The 16996-nt window shown below is 47.7% G+C and overlaps 1 protein-coding gene across 1 annotated transcript in view; it reads right to left on the bottom strand.

Moving 5' to 3' along the window:
• The window catches only part of WWOX (WW domain containing oxidoreductase), a 979671-nt gene that overhangs the window by 590054 nt on the left and 372621 nt on the right, over positions 1-16996 (bottom strand). The gene's annotated exons all lie outside the window — the stretch shown is intronic.

Raw genomic sequence — 16996 nt, 5'->3', positions numbered from 1 at the left:
CCTACATGGATGAATACAACCCTCCCCCAGACAGACGGTGACCATGGATCGGAAGCCAGAGAAACTGTGTTTTTGGAAAAAGGAACGAGGACTGTTGAATCTGCTTATGAGACTGGATGTGTGGCTTGTAGCAAGAATGGGCGTGTGTGCCTACGCATGTGTGTGCACGTGTGCGCGTGTGTGCACATGCGTGCGAGTGCATGTGCACGTGTGTGGTATGTGGTAAGTGCAAGTCACAAATACTGGGAACTGGGAAAGCCCTTGTTTAAATGTAGTGCAGCGTTAGAAATTTATATTGGATCTGATCCTATCTATGAAGGGAGAGTCACATGCTCAATAGAGGTGCATTAATCGCAAGATAAAGAAAACGAACACATTCTAACGTCAAGTGTAAATGCTCAGGGGGCCATCGCCTGTGTTAGATTATCTATCGCTCTTCACCCCGACATTAGCATTAGTAATTAGCAGCTGCCTCTCTTTAGAGGGAAGGCATAGTTTGGTGAAGTGTAGAAATTCCATCTCCCGGGGGCCCCTGCCACTACAATCTGCACAGACTTGGCGGGTGTGCATCTGTCCGTACGTGGAAGAGAGTTTAGAAATTTGAAATAATGCATCTGTGTGCACCTTTAAATATAACGTCTTTGGACCCGAAGTCCTACTTCTGTCAACAAGAATTAACGAAATATCTTGCACTTACTCTGTGCCCAATTCTCATCAATGCAGAATGGCTTAACGGTAAGAGAAACACGCTCTTTAAAATTCCACTGTACCTTCTCTCCCTAAATAATGCTCTAAGTTTTCTTTCCAGAACTACAGTAGGTTCTGTGACAAGTGCACCCACTACATGCCAAGCAGAGAGGCAGAGCGCTGGGTATTATCACCAATTATTTCAATTAAGCCTCAGAAAACTCCTTTAGGGGGAGAACAGCGCTCACCGAGGCTCAGAAACGCGTCGCCACATCACAGACCTACCGTGATCTGGTCTACGCACCTAATTAGAAATCCAAACGCTGCCATTCAGGTCAGCCCTGATGTATGGAGCACCAACTATGTGTGCCTTCCTGAGAAGGTCCAGGAAAATCGATGAAACCGTTGTGGTTAACAGGGGTACGAGCTTCTTAAATATCACACAGCGCAAAACGATCATTTCTATCTCGAAATGCTTCTGTGGTCTCCCAACTGCCTCCTTACTCGGGCCCCTTTCCCCATTCACCCCCCGGCTGGGGAAGGGCAGAGTTTGCTTGCTGTCCAAAGCGACTATTTCAGGTAATGGAAGAAATTGCAGCAGAAGAAACATATAAACAAGGTAAGTTTTCAAATGCATCTCTTAGGTACTATTCAGGACAAAATGAACGGAAATAAACAATCCTCCAATATCAGGTGACATATTTTATACTCTTTCACCCCGTGTTTTAGGAAGGGAGCAGAAAGAAAAACGCTCCTAAATCAGGGTTTCAAAAATCAGCTGCTGGGATGAGAAACAAGATTAACCCGGTCCCTTAACAATCAAATTTATGACTAGTAAAGGGTTATGAAAGATTCTATCTCCGTGTCAGACGTAGGAAACACAGTCTTCGGAGCCATATAATGATACACGGCAGCCTGAGCGATAAGCTCGGGGAAGGGAGTGAGCGGTTCAAGAGTTCAGAGCGTGTTCGCCGGAAAGGTGTTCAGTTAAGGAGAGGGACCGGCTCCAGACAAAGGCACAGAAAGGTCATCTTTAGAGTCTGTTCGTCTTCATTACAACGGGCGAGACTGTGGTGGGAGCACACACACCGCGCCTGGACCCTCACACCACGACGAGGATGAAGACGACGCTCAACAAAAGTGAACACACAGCGCGCTGGCGGTGGTGGCCTCCTACCGCCATCTGGCCTTCCCAGTGAGGGCCCGACCGCCCGAAACACATACGACAGGAACGGGTCCCCCCAACCCCACCCCTACCTTCTTCTTCTTTTTTTTTTTTTTTTTTTTTTTTTTTTGGTGTGAGTGATAGATTAATTAAAGATTACAATCTATCTTCTTCTTCGAAGGCCAGAGAATTCGACTTGCAATCAGCAACTTAATTTTCTTTCAGGTAACTGCCAAACTTAAATTCATTCTCCCAAATAAAATAACATCCCCCATCCGTGCAGCTCAAGATTCCATGTCCCAGGAAGACCGTGTTCCTGATGTGCCCTGCAACTCAACCCTCATCTTTCAGTTTTCAGGAATTGGGGGGAAAGGTGAATTGCATTTACTGATTATCAGCAGGCTGCTGAGAGAGAGCAGTGCGGTTGCAGTGGGAAAGAAAGCCCCGACCTGCGCCTGGGACAGCGTTCTGCGGGAGGCCAAGGCCAAGCGCTTGCCGTTCTGGGGTGCACTCGCGCGGCCGACGAGTCTCATCGTCCGTCCAAGCTCGTGCAAAACCAGCTGTCCTGACCCGGCCTCCTCACCACTCAAAAGGCAACCCAGCTCGGTCTCTGCCTGTCCCTCACCCCCACGTGCACTGTGGCAACGGGGGCCCAGGTACAACCCCAGTTTCCAAAGAACCGTAACAACAGCATAACTGAACTCCCCACCCTTGCTTGTGCATGAGTCCGGGCTTTAACGTGCAGGTGTATTTCTAGCTGCAAGTGACGTGGTTTAGCCCCGGCATGGCAGCAGGAGAAAAAATGAGTCACAACGGTGATGAGGAGGATGAGGACAACCACCACAGCCGGCTGGGCTGAAAGGCAGCAGGTATGGCAGGTATGGGCTCAGCATCCATAGTCAGGGAGAAAGCCAGCCCTATCTTAGGTCACGCTGTATCTTCCTAACCTTCCAACTACCCTCCTGGAGATGTACACCACGTATCACCAGGGTGTTTTGGGATTAAGGATTAAGTTAGTTTATAGATGGATAGACAGATGGTGAATGCATGGATGGACAGATGGATGGATGGAATGCCAGAAGGGGGGATGTTTGGAGGGAGGGAGGGAGGGAGGAAGGAAAGAAAGAAGGGAGAAAGGAAGGAAAGGAGGAAGGAGGGAAGGAGGGAAGGAAAGAGGAAAAGAAGGAAGGAGGGAAGGAAGGGAGGAAGGAAGGAGGGAGGGAAGGAAGGGAGATAGGAAGGAAGGAGGGAGGGAAGGAAGGGAGGAAGGAAGGAGGGAGGGAAGGAAGGGAGAAAAGAAGGAAGGAGGGAGGGAAGGAAGGGAGAAAAGAAGGAAGGAGGGAGGGAAGGAAGGGAGAAAGGAAGGAAGGAGGGAGGGAGGGAAGGGAGGAAGAAAAGAAGGAAGGGATAAAGGAAGGAAGGAAGGAAGGAAGGAAGGAAGGAAGGAAGGAAGGAAGGAGGGAAGGAGGGAAGGAAGGAGGGAAGGAGGGAGGAGGGAGGAAAAGAAGGAAAGAGGGAAGGAAAGAAGGAGGGAAGGAAGGGAGGAAGGAAGGAGGGAAGGAAGGAGGGAAGGAAGGAGGGAAGGAGGGAAGGAGGGAGGGAAGGAAGAAAGGAAAGAAGGAAGGGAGAAAGGAAGGAAGGAGGGAGGGAAGGAAGGAAGGGAAAAAAAGAAGGAAGGAAGGAAGGAGGGAAGGAGGGAGGGGAAGGAAGGAGGGAAGGAGGGAGGGAAGGAAGGAGGGAAGGAAGGGAAGAAGGAGGGAAGAAAGGAAGGGCGAAGGGAAGGAAGGGAGAAAGGAAGGAAGGAGGAAAAGAAGGAAGGGAGAAAGGAAGGAAGGAGGGAAGGAAGGGAAGAAGGAGGGAAGAAAGGAAGGAGGAAGGGAAGGAAGGGAGAAAGGAAGGAAGGAGGAAAGGAAGGAAGGAGGGAAGGAGGGAAGGAAGGAGAGAGGCAGGGAGGGAGGTAGGGAGGAAGGAAGGAAGGGAGAAAGGAAGGAAGGAAGGAGGGAAAGAAGGAGGGAGGGAGGGAAGGGAGAAAGGAAGGAAGGAGGGAAGGAAGTAAGGAAGAAAAGAAGGAAGGGATAAAGGAAGGAATGAGGGAAGGAGGGAGGGAAGGAAGGGAGAAAAGAAGGAAGGGATAAAGGAAGGAAGGAAGGAGGGAGGGAAGGAAGGGAGAAAAGAAGGAAGGGATAAAGGAAGGAAGGAAGGAGGGAGGGAAGGAAGGGAGAAAGGAAGGAAGGAGGGAAGGAGGGAGGGAAGGAAGGGAGAAAAGAAGGAAGGGATAAAGGAAGGAAGGAAGGAGGGAGGGAAGGAAGGGAGAAAGGAAGGAAGGAGGGAAGGAGGGAGGGAAGGAAGGGAGAAAGGAAGGAAGGAGGGAAGGAGGGAGGGAAGGAAGGGAGAAAGGAAGGAAGGAGGGAAGGAGGGAGGGAAGGAGGGAGGGAGGGAAGGGAGAAAGGAAGGAAGGAGGGAAGGAAGTAAGGAAGAAAAGAAGGAAGGGATAAAGGAAGGAAGGAAGGAAGGAGGGAGGGAGGAAGGGAGGGAGGAAGGGAGGGAAGGAAGGAAGGAAGGAGGGAGGAAAGGAAGGAAGGAGGGAAGGTAGGAAGGAGGGAAGGAAGGAGGGAAGGAGGGAGGGAAGGAGGGAGGGAAGGAAGAAAGGAAAGAAGGAAGGGATAAAGGAAGGAAGGAGGGAGGGAAGGAAGGAAGGAAAAAAAAGAAGGAAGGAAGGAAGGAGGGAGGGAGGGAAAGAAGGAGGGAAGGAGGGAGGGAAGGAAGGAGGGAAGGAGGGAGGAAAGGAGGGAGGGAAGGAGGGAGGGAAGGAGGGAGGGAGGGAGGGAGGGAGGGAGGAAGGAAGGAAGGAAGGAAGGAAGGAAGGAAGGAAGGAAGATATGGACACGGATATTTAAAAGCCCTAGCCTGCAGTTAGTACACAGCAAGTGCTCAACAAAAGGCTTCTGTTGTCACACTGAGCGCCCTGACCACACTACGGAGACAGGGAAATTAAGAGAAAAAACAATACACGTAAGCCTCTCCCTCATCATGTCATCAGCCTCCCCTCCTCTCCCTTCCCCATCCCGGTCACAGGCCTGGGAAGCCAGGCCTCAGCAGGCTAGGCAGGTACAAGCCTGGTCTGGGTGAGGTCGCACCAGCGGAGAGGGCTCCAAAGGCACTGTCCTTGGCCGCTGTGCGCGCCAGGATGTGTACTGGCAGCAGGACGTTGCAGGAAGGGAAAAGAATCAGAGGGAGCCTGAAGCAAGGAGTGAACGCACAGCTGCATTCAAGGGTCATGTGGGCGGCCGATTTGTCAAAGGACAAAAGGCTGCAACCTCCCCGACCAGCCGGCCACCTGGGCCCACCGGGGGCAGCTTCCCCACGGGACTTGATCACCCTCGTTCTGGAAAGCCATCGTGAACTCATTTGGCTGAGGACCTCAGACCCTGAAATCCACTGTCAGTGAGAACACACAGTCCCACGACGGAGAAGACACTTAGAGTAAAAGCTTAATTTAGGTGGGACAGAAGGGAGAACGGTGCCAAATAATACCCAAGGAGGTTTCCAGATGCAGGCATGCGCCCTGGGAGAGAACGTCGCCCAAAGGCACACTCGAGATCACGCAGCGCGTGTTTCAAACTTCCCAAAGGCGGCGCGAGCAGGCTTTTGACAAAGGCCCACTGGATGCGAGGCAGAGGGGGAGGCGCTTCCCAGATGCTAGCTCCGAACACCGAGTGACCTCGTCAGGGCTCCCGCTGCCGCTACCAAGGGTGTGGAGAGCTGACACCCACCGGATGCTCAGTACTCACCAGGCACTGCGTCAGGCACTCTGCCAGCAAGAATTCACGACCGACTCTCAACCAACCATCCCCGCCCTACCAGTGAGGAAAGTGAGTCCTAGAAAGCCTAATCCTCGCTCGAGGTCACACCTCCTGGACGCAGTAGAGGCGGACTGCCTCCAGCCCATGTCTGATCCTGTTCTGTCTCTGCCACAGCTGCCAAAGGAAGTCGCGTGTCGGAACCGCTGAAGGCACGTCGGAGCGAAGCCCATATGCGTCATGGTTCCAGGGAAGGGGAGATCACGTCAATCTCCCTTACTGAACAACAACCTGAATGAGGACGCCAGCGAGGTAAGCCTTCGCTTCAAAAGTGATCCAAACGTCTGCGGCATCAGACCCAGATGAAGTCTCACTCCCGCGGGGCCGATAAGGTCTCCTCGCCCTCAGTTTCAAGGCGGGGAGAGGGCAGGGCTCTCTCCGCACACCGCATTCCTGTCCTGACTCCTCTTTGGAGAAACGGAGTCCTACCATTAGCTTCCGCTGGGGCTGCTCTAGGACACGGAGACGGAGAAAGTAGGGAGTAATTCCCCATACCATCCATCTCCCGGACTCAGCAAGGGGGCCAGGGGGGGACCTAATCCAGCCTCGGTCTCCATCACCAACCACTCAGACTCTGATGGCAGAGGCAGAAGTGACAGGTGATGTTACCTCCCCGAACAGACCTTGTCTGTCTGCGGCCTCTGCTCATGGTGTGCAGACAAGCTCCATAGAGGGCTGTCTCAACGCAGGGAGAGAAAGAACGAGACATAAACTAGCTTTGCAACTTCTGTAGTTGACATGAACTGGGGGGTGTCTATCTATAGTCACAACATAAAGCAATACTGTAGGGCATTCTCCCAAATAAGTGCTTTTGAGATAACTACTTTTTAGACCAAAGGGTAGAGACAAGTGGCACCCGTCTAGGGCCATCAGCCCCCCACCGGTGCTCCCTTCTAAGATTCCGGGATGCTTTTTTGTGTTTTTGGCCATTGGCCTTGTCCTCTTCCACCCCTGGGTCCAATCATGCCAAAACTCTCATTTTCAAAATTTTCCTTTTTTACTGGTAGAGATTAGATGCTGTGGACATCTAAATAAAAATGGAGTCTCCAGGGAAAATACAATCGTCGACTTTCACCATGAGTCTCTTGAGGGCTTTTCGTGGGTTATGTCAAGGAGGCCTCAGGATTTCAAAACACAAGCAGGATTTATAGTGACAAAGAACAGCTAGTGTTTGTTGAACACCTATACTGCGCCAGGTGCTGTGCAAGCCTATTTGTTCTGACCGGTTGACTTAATCCTGAGGAAGACAGGAGTTTTCATTGTTGATACTGGAACAGCCTCAGAAAAGGCAAGCTTCCTGCCCCAGGGCACACACCAATACCTCTAGGATGTCCACACTGCAGATAAAAACCAGCTGGTTAATTCTAAATTCCTTCTAACTCAGGGATTCAACAATTCTCATATCCATTTTCCCAGTATGACTTGAATTAGAACGCTGGCTTATATCCCTCTTTCTAAGAACTCTCTTAGTGTTCACCTTTTAATTTGGGCAAATATTTGTAGAGCTACTATTTGGTATCTGGCCTTATACCCACACCTGGGGAGTCCAGCTATTAACAACATTGATGCACACTTGCCCTTAGTGGGGCTCCTGGAGAAGACAGACACATAGACAAATAGGATGATCAAGCACGCTAACAGCAATGGGGATCTAGAAAATTCTGAGGGAATGTTCAGGAGCAGCATCGAACTTCGTTCTCCAAGACCAAGGAAGGCTTTCGGAAGAAGTAACATTGAAGCTGAGACCCAAGGACGAGGAGGAGATAATGTGGACAAAGGGCAACTTCCAAGCAGAAGAACCACAGATCTGCCGTTCAGAAGGACCCATGATCCTACCTCACTGAGAAGTCTCCCACTAGAAGCCTTCAAGCTCACCTTAGAAAATCTCTTAGAAAACGTATTCGCTTTGCTACTGATTCATTTGGAATCCCAGATACCAATGTACAGGATGAGGACAGAGCCCTCTGTATGTTCAAAAAGGGGGAAGGGCCAAATGCTGGGTCACAAGGCAATGAGCTCCCTGCCACTGGGGCCACCCGGTCCAGGACTGCCTCACCCACAGTCCACAAACTGGTGATCACTGACCCCAAGAAACCAACAGCCTGCCAGAGAAAAGGCACGCTTTACATCAGTCCCTCTCCCTGGCTCATTTTCCACATAGAGTAGATGGATAATGACAACCAGTTTTGAGTCCAAACCATGTGGTTCAAGTATCCTGTGTCCTGGTGATCTTGTCTGTTTCGAAGACAAATTTTAGAATATAAAATGGGATGGATGGATTCTCAGTGAGTACAGCAAACGTTTGATCAATGTGGCAGAGCAGGGACCTGAAGTTATAACCCCTGGCAAGAACTGCCAGTGCGGATATTCTCTGTTGCCAAATATGGGCAGAACCCATGAGCATTTGGCAACCAAATGAACAGAGGGACAATTAATATCCTCTTAAGAAAATTAAACAGGCTAAGCCAGGATATGCACTTGTATCGATTGCCCACCCATTTCTTCACGGAGGTGTCTAAATGGAATGGCCCTCATCTCCCAAAGTTTTATCTCAGCATGGCCACAGAATCACCTGGTGAGATCTGGAAAAGGAGACAGCTAAGTCCCAAGTCCAGGAGATTTTGCCTCAAAAGATCCAGACCGGAATAGGGAAATCTGCGTTTCTAACAAGCACCTCTGCAGGACTGTGATTCCGACTTAAATCCAAGTTTAACAGACATTGCCAGAGTTCAAGGTCATTTTCTTTGAAAGGTGCAGGGTGGGAGGGCAATGAGCATTTTGACTGATACTCTTTGCAGTCTGAAGTGTTCTTTTGATTAGCATGTATTAATTTGATTGCATTGCAAGCATATCTTTTTAAAGTATTTAATGTGTACACCCACAATTTATAGTACTGTGCTGGGCATTTCACACTTCACAACACTTTCTCCTCAAACAAAATAACCTCAGGAAGCCTCTCTGGATAGGTGAGTCACAAAAAAATTCCAGGATTCCTTGGCTGACCACTAAGACAGGTCTGGCCTAGCGTTACCCATGGTAAACGTCTGCAAAACATTCTTTCCGTGGTTGACCTGGGGACTGAGAGGCTGATAGATCAATGCATTACTTCGGCCATGCTTTGTTCATTTGAGGAAAGGACAATGTGTTTTGAAAACATAAATGTGCATCACAGTAAATCCCGACTTAGACCATGTCTCTTTGAAATCAGCTACTGAACACTCACGTGTATCCTGCTGGTAATTTTGTCCAAAGGAACACCTACATGTGCAATCAAAACTGAAATCCATTACTTGATTTTGCCCGGAGAGTTCATGAGATCAAGTAGGTCTGGACAGTAAGAGACTGACAGAGTTGCTTTAATTGGCAGGTTTTCTGATTATTCAACTTCACCCATTTGGGAAAAATTAGAAGAATTGGGAGTAAAACACACATTAGTTTTGGGGGGTGAGATAATGATGTCTTAGATAAGATAGTAATATCCATAATCACATTTTTTTATTATGTGCAACAAACAGGCTGCAGAATTTAAACACTGGAACCATCCTGACCGAAGGGAGGTCTGGGAAAGGGCTTCCCTCCAGTGTCATCCTCAGGAAAAACAAAGAAGAAAATACTCATGAAATGATCCATCCTGGAGAGTGATGATTCTGTCCTTGCTTTTGCTGTCCCTCAAGGCAAATTCCCAGAATTCCTGAATGTCCAAGTTTACATTTAGCCTGGGAAGCCAAATTGAGATCTTTGTTTTAGTTTGCTTAATTTCTGGCTACCAGCATTGTGAGAACCCAGGAAGAATCTCCACCCAACATACACCAAGACTCATGAGACATGAAACTCCAAAGAATCACGCCAAATGGAAATGCCATCCACAGTAATGAAAGTGAGAAGATTAACTGGGAGGGGATTAAGAGTGTGCACAGGTTTGGAACTTGGATGGTGAGTGTCTGAGCCTGTTTTCTTGCCTGTGGACCGGTAGGGGGTTAAATGAGATAGTGTGCTGCAAAATGCTTAGCATTTTGAGTAGTACAGAATAGTATAAGCAGTCTATGATATTAAAAATTATCATCATCGCTATCTGGATCAGCAGCTAGATGCAGAACTTGTCCGGCTGAATTTCACAGGGGGAAGAATTTCAGATCTCCACGTGGAGACAGCCACCAAACTCTTAACAAAGAGAGATTTCTGAAGCTGCGACTAGCATCGCGTGTTGGTTTTGCTTCAACACGTGCCTCGGCAGGGCACAGAACTGTGTTTCAGGATAGCTGGTGGCCTTTAGACTCCCAGGTATGTTACAGTATGCACTTAAAACCATTCTGAGAAGTCGTATTCAGACTGCCTGCCTGCCAGGGAACAGAACAACAAAACAAACCGAACATGAAACAAAACAGAAACAAAACAAACCTAAGAACCCCTGTGCCAAATAGTTCAACAGACCCACTCACCTCGAGGAGGCTGTTAAGATGCATTTGATGAAGAGCCACTCAGTATCACTGATTTTCAGTGAAATTTATACGATGAAAAGACCTTGTCTAAGCGGCTGACTCTTCGCCCGCAATGTGAGGAAGCTGGGAGCCTCAGACACCACCTGGTCCCCAGGTTGTCTGGCTTCTGCGGATCCCCAACGCTGGACAGGAAGACCCAGCCGTTGAAACACACAGAGGCCTTTTCATTCTCCTCAAACCCCTAACTAAAGTTCATTTTCGCAAGCCAAATTTAAAAATCAATTAATAAATTACGACTGCCAAAGAATGCTAAAAAGCCCAAAGGCACCTAAGAAATGCTTAGAAGAAACAACAAAGCATTAAGCCCGAGATAAATGGGTTTGCTGTGTGTTTACTGTAATGTTGACTTAGTATCCCAAAGCAAAAATTCTCTTACCTCCACTTACCACTACTTTGTATGATAATAGCAGCATTAATTTTAAAATGATCATGAATCAATCATGAAATCTGACTCTTGTTTTTACTGGCAACAAAACACTCTAATTAGCACCTTGAATAAGAGGGCTTTCTAGGTAGGCATTGGTGAGAGCAATCTTCTGCTGTTAATTCTTTGCTAATTACGCCTAGTAAACGAGATGGAAATGGCAGTGGGCTGTGTTAACATCTCCACTCCTCCCAGTTCCTAGTCCCACGACGTAACCACCTTGAATCTTTCACAATGGGACACAGCAGAGTTTCTCGACACGGGCACCGCTGGCATTTTGTGGTGGGGGCCTTCCTGTGCATTTAGGATGTGTAACAGCATCCCTGGCTTCCACCCTCTAGACGCCCAGCGGCACCTTCCCTCCAGCGCCCCCCAACCCCAGAGGCGACAACCTCATATGTCTCTACACGGTGCCGAATGTCCCGTGGCAAGCAAAACCACCCCGACCGAAGACCAGTGCACTGAAGAGTAACCCCCCCGCGTTGGGTTATTACACAGATTCAATGTAATAACATACTCTGTAAAGGCCCAGCCTGCTGGGAGGTGCACAGCGGGACTGACACATACACAGTTAAATGCAGTAAAAACTGCTCAATCCAAGGGGATACAAACCAGATGGAAAAGACACTCCTGCCACCAACTTGAGTCAATGCTGTCCTCAGTTCCTGCAGTCTTTCATCCCTCCAGAGCAGGGTTTTGGTTTTTTTCGTTGTTTTGTCTTCTTAAATCAACTCTGTTGAAGTATCATTTACATATAATAAGCTGCATCCATTTAAAGCATAGAGTCGCCATGTGTTTTGACAAATGTTTACACATGAACCTCACCAAGAGCAGGAGGGGCTCACGTTTTGATTTGCTTCAAACTCACTTTGAAATAAGAAGAGACCACATACTACAGTTTTCATCAAAAGCTTTTCCATTCAATTCACAAGCTTGTGATTTGGCCTCCCGGAAGCCGTGATCTGGAAACGCTCCCCATCAGTACTGCGCAGGAGTGAGCTTTCCTGGGACCCAGGGCCGGTGCGGTGACGCAGGGCCCCGTGCTTGGGGCTCAGAGCTCGGCACTCACTATGCTGTAATTCTTACAACTTTAGGTCTGAGTTTGTGCTTTGGGAGTGAAGTCTGGCGGAACAGAGGAGCAGGTGCTGAGGCCTGAGAGTCTCGGCTCAGGGGTCTATCTGCCCCGCCCCCAACACTGCCCAGCTGGGATAGATGCTCAGCCACCTGCTCTCTGCCCACTGGCACCTTGGGCCAAGCCAGCCTTTCCCTCTCAGCCCGTACACCTTGAGACCACTGTCACCTTCAACCTAGGTGTCCTCAGCAGGGACACCGACCTCCCCCTGTTGCCCTGCATTCCTGGCGGGGGCCTAGGCATGGCTGTGGGAAAGGATGGAGGTCACGAAAGCCTGCAGTCCTCCCCAGCCCTGGGCTGGCAGGACCCTCGCGCACCGGGCTGGTGACTGGAGAAACAGACTTGTGTGCACCCTGAACCAGGTCCCAAGTGTGTCCCACAGTGAAGGTTGCAATCATTTGGGAGATACCTGTCCGCTCAAGATTGGGGTGGTGGGCCCAGGAGAGGAAAGATGAACTTCTCTGTCCCTTGCTGGAGCCTCACATTTTGCACTCATTTTGCACTCTGTCTGAATATTATACAGTCTTGCTGGGACCTTTCCCATTTCAACGTGTACCTTCGGCGAGCCACTTGCATTAGAGCCCGTGCACTGGCATTCTTGTTCATGACGGTCACAGGAAAGATGTCTCAGGGCCGCCATGCTTCCTAGTGGAAGGATCCAGAACCACCAGCACCTTCAAGGCCATCCGATCAGCAGGAGCCCAAAGCAATGCCTACTTCTCTCTCCTTCCACCCGCCCCCTTCCAGGACTGATGGAATGGGGCCCCTCCTCTGGGTGCTCTGAGCCCACTCCTCTGTTCCAGCTAGCTCCAGAACAACACGTTAATGACCAGGGCCGTGGATGCACCAACATACTGCTGTGGATGCTCTTTCATCAAAATTATAAGAGGCAGAATGGCCTACTAGATGTCAGAGGCAGATCAGATGATACATGTGTTTTACGACCATAAAATATAATGTTCCAATCAAATGATAAATCATGCTTATATGATTTTTATATCTCCGTTTGGAAGGAAAAGAATTACACTTTTTTTCCCCACCTCAGACCTTTTTCTTAAAGCAATGCTGACCTTCCTAAAGCTTCGGGTGACTCTCAAACCGTGGACGCCCTGGGTCAGAGACACCACAACTGGGGACGAACTGGCTGGGGAAGAACTCGGAGAAGAAGAGGAGGAGTTGTTTGAAGCAGGGTCTGCCCCAGGCTCCAGGCTCCGGACAGCACAAGTCTCTCTCCACCACACCGCTGCCCTTGCTCCCTCTTGGGTCCCAGGGGTAGAGAAGATTGTTTAAAAAGACAGAAAAGGGGTTTTCTTCATCAATGCCCCCTACAAAATGTGCCGGAGGCTCCAAAGCATTTTGCGCCTCAATTCTGATTATAAAATAAGAACCACAAGAACTATTTCTTGCAGGCAAATATTTTCTATTTGGCTTTCTATTTAAAAAATGCGTATTATCAGAAGACAGTAAGCAACCCGTGTATTTTAACCTCCGTTAATAGACGTTACATATTATTTCTTAAAACGCTAATAATTCATTAGCTAAGTGACAAATGCGGAATCAATTAAATTTTACTAATTAAGTTGGATTATAATGAAGAGAGATGGAGAAGGAAGCGTCTGATGGAAAAGAGTTTTAAACAACAGCAACAAAAAGATCATACACGGCTGCATTGTCCATAATGTCTGGTTCCCACGGCAGGTGTGGTTATGACAGTTTCCCTTAAAAACCAACAATAACAGTACCTTAGCAATAAAAATGGTAACTTTATAAAGAGAAGGAAGCCCAAAGAAGGGAATCAACTCAGGTGCATCAGAGATTTACAAAGTGAGGTTTACAGGCTAAGAACGCAGTTCACGTTATTTGATGTTGACTTGATAACCACGCAAATTGGAACTGCCACAATTTAATGAAAGTTCCCGTGTGAAACACAAGAAATACAGACCTAAGTGAATTGTGCTTGAGTATGCTAGCAAATGTGAATAAAATACTCAAGGAAAGAAAAAAAAAAACCCAGTGGTATTTCTTACAGAGGTGCTGTGTTCTTACCTGCAATTTCTTGCCCACTCTCTCCCGTTCCTGACTGTATTCTGGGCCTCTCATGAGAGCCTGGCCTCCTGCAGGGAATGTGCATGCAGCTGTTTCCTGATGCCCCCGAGGGTCATGTTCCCATAAATCAGACGCCCCCATGCTGGACACCATGTATGAAGGAACACGTAACGTATTTCTATAAAGAAGACGGGCTGTGATGTGCTAAAGTCATTTCCACTTACTGAAGGCCATCACGTTATGAAAAACAAAAAAGTCTTTTCACCCATGATGAAGAAAATATATTATGTAAAAACAGCCCTTCTCCCTCCCCCCCCCCCCCATTCAGACTGTCCGGTGGGAATTAAAATACCACCACCCGGATACAGAATACAAGCATTGAAAATGCACAAGGACAGACTAGGGTTGCTAAGCCAGTGACCTTCAGCTCCCCAAACATTTATGATTCAGTAATTACCGGATGGTATTATTACTGATGCCTCTGCTGCTTCCTCTCTCTTAGAACCGTCTGAATACAGTGGGGTGAGTGGGATTCTCAGCATCTGCTGGGGGCTACCGTATCCAGTCTGTAGCTGTCTACTCAATCACCTTGAACTTATACATAATGGTATATATTAAACACTACAAAATTAGCAGTTTGGGCCCTTTGGTTTAGATATGCGGCTTTAAATGAAGGTAGTAATTCTTACCATTATTATTACTATAGTCAATAAATACAGATCGGCAAGCCACTGCTCAAAAAGGGATTTCGCGCTTGATTTCTGCTCGTACCAGCGTTATATTTTAACCCTATCAGATATTCGATTCAGACACCTGACTTTATTATCCTGAGCTCTCGACTTGTAACCTTGCCTGTACTTTTTACCAAAGCTAGCAGGAGCATCTCATCTGCTCAATTACTTATTAGTGTTGCTATAGAATACCATTTCCTCTTGCGGCTGATAAAATATTAATCAAAAACAGGAACTGAGCGATTTCCCAGTGTAGATGTCTTCTAATGGTAATACAGGGAGTCAAAGAGAAATCTGGAGGTCATATAATAGCTTCTGAAGAAGGCAAAGAAGAGTGACATCGGAGTAGAAGAAGAGATTACAGGCAGAGCTCAGGGGCTGGGTGAGTTATCGCCATTCCGCACAGAGGGAAACTTCCAGAAATGCGAATGGAGGGGACTGGTTCGAAGAAGCTAGGTCTCAGAGACACTCAAAGAATAAAGTTTTTGTTTTTCTGTAATACAGAGTGGGCCTTCAGTAAACCAGAATGCTATCTTGAGTTAACCAGAATTTCTGAGTTGTTGCTCCAACCCTCATATTTCAACTCCTTCCAGGTCTCGTCAATCTACTTCCTGCCTTGCCCAAGACAGCATGGAAAGGACGAGTGAATCTCAGAACAACTTCTGAATATTGGAAAATGCCTTTTATGTCTTCCCTTCTCCTCTGGTCTCCTCTGTGTGGAAAAAACACGGGCCTCAGACATAGACAGCCGCTGGTTTGTAACCCACACTACCACTCACCACAAGGCGACTTGTTGGCAAAGTACTTAACCTCTCCGAACCTCAGGTCCTTGGAAATTTGCATAATTTGCTGTGGGTTTCAAATGCTCGCTTTCCCCATCTCCAATACCCAAACTATATACACATCAGTAAAACACAGACAAATATCCACATCCCCTACAAAGTAACCACCGCCAGCCACACACACACACACACACACACACACACACACCAGTTTTCAGAGATGAAGAATTCAGGGTAAATTGCATTTTCATGTGGGCTTATTATATTTTAAAAAGTGACGTTCTTTTATTTTTTTAATGTTTATTTATTTCGAGAGAGAGAATGAGAGGGGAGAGAGAGAGCAGGGGACAGACAGAGAGAAAGGGAGAGGGAGAATGCCAAGCAGACTCTGCACTGTCAGCACAAAGCCTGATGTGGGGCTCGATCTCACAACAGTGAGATCATGACCTGAGTATACACAGTCGGACGCTTAACAGACTAAGTCACCCAGGTGCCCTGAGGTTTTTTCCCTTAAAGCATCAACTCAACACTACCTAATACTTTGAGAAGAACTCTTTAAGGTAGGCATCTTAATAATACCAACAAAATAATTGGAAAACCAATATGATGACTCCCATTCCTTGGGTAACACTTATTCAGAGTCTGTGTTACATATACTAATACATTTAATCTATTAACCTGTATGACAGCCCTGTCACACAAATAGAAGAACTCAGTCCAGTTTTTAAAAAGGAGGCCTGGACAGCAGATGGATGACTCGCCCAATCTTGCTCGGCCTGTAGACAGTAACACCAGAACGTGAACTTGGACCGTGCCTCATAACTAGCTCTGTCTCTCCCACGTTCCCCCAGGCTGGTTTCCCTGGCAGCATCCCCACCACAGCCCATTCCTCTCCATGAAAAAGTTGTGTCCTACAAAAAACAGGAGCCAACGGTAAGCTAGCTACTTCCTAATACCGGGTGCAAAATAGGTGTGCGTAACTCGTGGCCTTCCCACCTGCTTCTTCATCCCCAAATATTGGAATCCAATGACTTCCAGACATTAAAATCAATTAATACTGTGCTAGGCTGGTCAAATGACTCTTTTTAATGTGTGTTCTCTTAATTACCATACACTTTTACATCTAAAAAATTTGCTCTCAGTTGACTGTTTCTATCAAGATTTTTGGCTCTCTTCAGCACAATCCATTAGATTGATAAAAATCCATTTTACAAATGTAGAGTCTGGCCCAGCAATCCCACACCTGGGAATCCATCCCACAGAAATAAAAGCATCAGTCTGACTATGAACAAAGATGCTCATTGTCTCCCCACTTGAGGCCAGGTGGGAGCGCAGGCAGAAACCTTTAGAATCCAAATGAATGCCCTTTAACACATTCAGTATGCAGAAAAGGTGCGTGAATCATGGTATGTCTGCATCATGGAGTATCATGCTATAGTCGGACGAGAAAAGAAGGATACAGAACAGCATGCAAAGAAGGAGTCTGTGTGCAATCAAGCAAAACTACCAGAAAGGCGGCCTCTCAAAAGCCCCAAATACATGTCTGGATGTATATGTGCGTGTACACCCATATGTAGGAGACACATAAAATACGAGGGTAAAAAATCTTTCGGAAGGCACTTAGGCAATTGCTAGTATGTTTTACCTTAGTTAGTAGAGGGGTTTGGTGC

The sequence above is a fragment of the Leopardus geoffroyi genome, chromosome E2 (assembly GCF_018350155.1).
Source record: "Leopardus geoffroyi isolate Oge1 chromosome E2, O.geoffroyi_Oge1_pat1.0, whole genome shotgun sequence".
Classification (NCBI taxonomy): domain Eukaryota; kingdom Metazoa; phylum Chordata; class Mammalia; order Carnivora; family Felidae; genus Leopardus; species Leopardus geoffroyi.
The sequence above is the reverse complement of the archived record's forward strand: the minus strand, read 5'-3'. Positions and strand labels throughout refer to the sequence as shown.